General features: G+C 56.7%; 1 protein-coding gene across 1 annotated transcript in view; it reads left to right on the top strand.

Moving 5' to 3' along the window:
• Positions 1 to 4,983: 4,983 nt before the first annotated feature.
• FAM118A (family with sequence similarity 118, member A) overlaps positions 4,984 to 5,505 on the top strand; it is a 22,950-nt gene continuing 22,428 nt past the window's right edge. Inside the window, exon 1 of the mRNA XM_005886019.2 lies at positions 4,984 to 5,157. The gene's annotated coding sequence lies outside the window, so the exon portion shown is untranslated. The remainder of the gene's footprint in view (positions 5,158 to 5,505) is intronic.

Here is a 5,505-nt window from a genome sequence, read left to right as displayed (position 1 = left end):
CCGTTGCTGACTTCCAAGCAGCTGTATCCAGTCTTCGCAGAAGGAGCCAAGCCTGAGGGCGGGCGGGTGGAGGTGCTGGGCTGGCTGCTGAAGCCTCTAATTATAACCGCCCACAGGAGCCATTTCTGCAGCTCCTGCCCAGGTGCCGAGGGACGCCTCCTCGCTGTGGCTAACCCTTCGGAGCTGGGCTCTCCCCCGCCACCCAGATGCCGCTTCCCTTCCTCCCACCAGGCAGCCGCCGCGGCTCATCTCCATCGCCAGGCTGTGTGACTTGGGGCAAGGAGGTCGCCTCTCTGGGCTCCCCTGGCCTCATGGGGCCGCTTCCCGTTTGGGGTTATTCCAAATAGAGCCGCCGCGAACAGCCCATCCCCCGGTGGGCACTGCTTTCACTTCTCTTTTTAAAAAAAATGTTTTTATTGATTTTTTAGAGAGGAAGGAAGAGGGATAGAGATAGCAACATCGATGAAAGAGAAGCATCATCGATCGGCTGCCTCCTGCACACCCCCTACTGGGGAAGCCTGAGGGCGGGCGGGTGGAGGTGCTGGGCTGGCTGCTGAAGCGTCTAATTATAACCACCTTCGGAGCTGGCCTCTCTCTCCCCCGCCACCCAGATGCCGCTTCCCTTCCTCCCACCAGGCAGCCGCCGCGGCTCCTCTCCGTCGCCAGGCTGTGTGACTTGGGGCAAGGAGGTCACCTCTCTGGGCTCCCCTGGCCTCATGGGGCCGCTTCCCATTTGGGGTTATTCCAAATAGAGGCGCCGCGAACAGCCCATCCCCCTGTGGCACTGCTTTCACTTCTCTTTTTAAAAAAATGTTTTTATTGATTTTTTTAGAGAGGAAGGAAGAGGGATAGAAATAGCAACATCGATGAAAGAGAAGCATCATTGATCGGCTGCCTCCTGCACACCCCCTTACTGGGGATGGAGCCCACAACTTGGGCATGTGCCCTGACGAGGAATGGAACCAGTGGCCTTGGTTCATGGGTCAACACCCAACCACTGAGCCACACCAGCCCAGCTGCTTTCACTTCTCCTGGGTAAATACCTAGGTGTGGGATGACTTGGTTGTATGGTATGTGTATGACTCATTTTAATTTTATTTCGACAGAGAGAAACATCCAGGTGAGAGTGAAACATTTTTTAAAAAAATGTTTTTATTGATTTTTTTAGAGAGGAAGGAAGAGGGATAGAAATAGCAACATCGATGAAAGAGAAGCACCCCCCCCCCCCCCCCATCAGCTCACAACCGAATTGAACTGGTGACCGGCCTCTTGGTGCATGGGATGATGCCCAGATGAGCCAGGGCGGCTGGCTCTTTTTTTAAAATTAAATATCCATTGGTTTTTAGGGAGAGTGGAAGAGAGAGGGAAAGACAGAGAGAAACATCGATGTGAGAGAAACACATCGATTGGTTGCCGCCTGCACGAGCCCCGACCAGGGCCCGGGCCGGGGAGGAGCCTGCAACCGAGGTATGTGCCCTTGATCGAAATCGAACCCGGGACCCTTCGGTCTGCAAGCTGACGCTCTATCCACTGAGCCGAACGGGCCAGGGCCTGACTCGTTTTTTAAAAAAAGCTGCCAAATTGTTTCTCAACGTGATTGTATCATTAAAAACAACAACTTGGTTTTGAAGTGATCATCGATTCCAAGGAAATTGCAGAAAATGTGCAGGAGGGTTGGTGTAGCCTTCACCCAGCCTCCTTACCGTTAGCAGCTCATATAGCCAGAGCTTCATTGCAGCACAGCCAGGAACCAGCGCCCGTCCGCCCACAGCCTCGTCCTAGTTCCCTGTTTCCAAACACGCCGTGTGTTTCTATGCAATCTTCTCGCCGCTGTAGGTTGTGTCACCACCACCGTCAAGTACAGCACTGGCCCTTCACCACAGGCTCGTTGCCCTTGGTTGCGGGCACATCCCCAGTAGGGAGTGTGCAGGAGGCAGCTGATCGATGTCATCGATGTTTCTAACTCTCTATCCCTCTTCCTTCCTCTCTGTAAAAAGTCAATAAAATATATTTTTAAAAAATGTTACAGAAATGAGATCACGCAGTCTCATTTGCCAGTATACATGTTACAGAAATGAGATCATACAGTCCTTATTTGCCATCCATGTATCTGCCCAGCTTCCTTCAGCGCCGTTCTGAGTGCTGCCTTTCCATGGGTGAGTGGGGTTCCACGATAGAAACGCCCACACTTTCCCCAGCTCCGAGAGACAGCCGGATGTTTCCAGTTCTTGGCGACTGTGACTGCAGCGCCTGTGAACAGTTGTGTAAGGTTTTCGCATGAACACAGTGTCCATTGTCCCGGGATAATCTCCGAGTGCGATTGCTGGCGCGCACAATGAGCTTGTTTACTTTGAAGGGAAATTGCCAAACTGTTTCCGGGCTGGAAATCATTTTACAATCCTACCAGCGACATGTGGGCGGGCGGGCCAGCTTTTCGGCACCCTCACCAGCATTTGGTGTTATCACTGTTTGGTTCCAGCCCCTCTGATGGGGGCAGGGGACACCGCTCCATGTTCCCCCCGCGGTCTGCGGGAGCTCAGCTCGTCCCCGTCCGGGCAGGGCTGGGATGGCCATTGGGGTGGTGTGCGCCGGTCATCTCACTGGGGTTCTGATGTGCATAGCCTCACTGTATACTAATGTTGAGCATCTTTTCCGGTCCTTATTTGCCACCCATGTATCTTCTTTGATGAATATTGTGCTCAAATATTTTGGCCAGTTTTTTAAAAATTGGGTTGCCTGTCGTATTATCCAGTTATGACTTTGCAAACATCTCCCAGTCTGTGTCTTGCCCTTTTACTTCCAAAGGTGTCCGTCCCTCACCCAACTTCCTCTTTGCGGCCTCATCACGCCCAACACACGTGTGTCCTCTCGGCTTCCCCATCTACACTGTCAGCTGCTAGCACAGTGGTGCTCCTGCCTGTCCCCGGGCCTTAGCAAGGCTGGGTGGGGTGGGGTAGGCGGATGTGGATTGGTGAGTGGAGACCTCAGAGCAGCCTGTTGCAGACTTGCAGGGCCCAGTAAGGAGGGCTGAGCTGGAGCGCGGGTGGGGCTGGGGTGGGCTGGGGTGTGGGCCGACCCCGGGTTGGAGAAGGGGGGCCAGACAGACTTTTCCAAGGGGCACAGGTTAGGCTGCCCTCCTCCCTTCTCCTGCCAGCAAAGCCTTGGGCTACCCCACGGACCCCACCTGCTGCCCAGCGCCCACATCACAGTCCTTTCAGCCATCTGCCTAGCCCCTGGGGCAGCAGAAATGTGATATGGGATGTGTGTTTGTGTGTGTGTATGAGTGTATGTGTGTGTCCAACAGGCTTAATTAACTCCCTTCCATTAGCATGCCTGCAGCATGTGTGTGTGTAAGGGGATGTGTGCACCATGTGAGGCTGCGTGGTGTGTTGTGTGTGTGTAAGGGGATGTGTGCACCGTGTGAGGCTGCGTGGTGTGTTGTGTGTGGCGGGTGTGGTCCAGGGCACAGGGATGTAGGCGTCTCGCCTTCGCACAGTGCAGGGCAGGGCGTCTGTGTATTGGGAGGTGGACGGAAGACTTGTCAGTTGGTCCCCGGTGTCTTTCTGTTCACTCTTTGGAGCAGCCCTCCTGGGGCTGCCTGTGACTCTGTCCCTTCTCTCTTTTCTGACAACGTAAAGCCCCTTCCGGAGCCACACAGCCCCAGCCAGCAATTCCAATGCCACTTTCCAGCTTGGCCTAGTGACGGTCAATCCTCTCTGTTCTTCAGTCTGTTCAAGGGGAACAGTAATACCTATTGCATACAGTGAGTGTGAGGAGGAAGCTAGATGAAGAATTTAGCACATAGTAGGTGCCCAATAAACACACACAGACACACACAAGCATGTCCTTCCACACACACACACATGTCTCTGGGCAGCACACACATGTTCACTCCTCTGTTCATTCAGTACACACTGAGTAAGACGTGCTCATGCCAGCTGGATGGGGGCGGGGACACCGACACCTACACCCTAGCATTAGCAACGTGTGACACACCCACAGGCCAGTGCCCAGCCGGCCCCTTATCTCCTCTGAGAATGCTCGAGGCGGCCAGGTGGCAGTGCCGCTCTCTCAGTAACTTTCCACAACCTGAGAGGAGCTTCGGCTCACTGGGACACGGGGGAGGGGCAGTGTCCCTAGGGCGCCCCTTCTGCTGGCCTCGTCCTCCATGGGCTGAGTTTTCGGGTGGAGGGGTGAGCCTTCCAGCCTGTGCTCGCCCTGAACTGATTAACCTCCGGCTCCACCACCTGGGATGTCCCGCCCGGGCCCCAGTGCACCTGGGCCTGGCCTCTGCCAGCACCTACCCCACAGGGCCATGCTTTCCGAGGTCCCTGCTGGGCCATGTCCCCTGCGGGCCTGGGTGCCGGCACTCAGCACGGAGTGGGTGATCATGAACTAAACTGTATTGCGTTTCAGTCCTGCATCCAGGGCACGGCGAGCTGTATGCAGCGGTGGTTAGATGTGGGGGCTGGGCATGGCACTGCCTGGGCAGCCTTGCAGGGCCTCCGTCTCCTCCTGTCAAGTTAGAATAAGGATGGCACCTTCCTCAGAGGGTTGTTCCCAGGACGAAATGAAGGAACACGTGCCAAGTGCAAAGGGAAGAGCCTGGCCCCACACAGGAAGCCCGGGTCTGCCTTGTGCACTCCCGAGCCACTGGCCCCCTCAGTGTCCTGGGCTCCAGGCCCCCCAAAGTTTACAGGCTGCTGAAACTGCCCAGCACAGCTCCCCTCACAAATGGGGGGCGTCCGTGTGAGCTGGGGGATCTTAACAGCCAATTTATAAACCGGCCGGGATACATGTGCTCAGGAGAGCGGAAACAATCCTGAGCTCGCAGGCTGGGCCGGGCAGGAGGGCGGCCCAGGAACGCTGGGCAGAGGAAGTGGCTTTTGATCCTGAACAGGAAGGGCTGTTCCAGTGGCGGAGAAGGGGAGGAGGAGGCCACGGGGATGATAGGATCACTAGGGCACACTGACCCACGTGCCCGCCCTGTGCCAAGCCGGCTCAGGTAGTCCTCTCAACCACCCCAGGAGGCGGGAACTCGGGCACAGGTGGGCGGGGCGACAGGTCAGAGGGCCTGACCCCATTATCAGCCTGGGAGGAAGAGTATTTGTTGCTGAGGGCTGCACACTAGGAGGACACCCCGGCATTCATAAACAGGTGGGCACCCATCCTGTGCTCTGCCCCGTTCTTGCTTCGGGGGACGCAGGGGTGGACTTGACGGACAGGATCCGGCTCTCACTGGAAGGGAGAGAGAAAACAAGTGTCCTGCATCCGGAGATAAGAACTCTGGAAGGAGCGCGGGCTGCGGGAGGGGGTCGGCGGTTCGAGGAGGGCAGGGGTCTCTGGGCAGCAGGGCGGCTCGGGTGCAGGAGGGCGGCGCGGGATGCTGCAGAGGGGCGCTCCCCATCGCAGCTGATGCCCGACACGATCCTGCCAGGCGCGCCCCCCACCTTTGCAGCTGAGGAACCCGATTTGCACGGCCAGTGGGGGACGTGGGGCTCCCAC

This window comes from Myotis brandtii, unplaced genomic scaffold (assembly GCF_000412655.1).
Source record: "Myotis brandtii unplaced genomic scaffold, ASM41265v1 scaffold952, whole genome shotgun sequence".
Classification (NCBI taxonomy): domain Eukaryota; kingdom Metazoa; phylum Chordata; class Mammalia; order Chiroptera; family Vespertilionidae; genus Myotis; species Myotis brandtii.
This window is presented reverse-complemented; position numbering and strand designations above follow the sequence as displayed.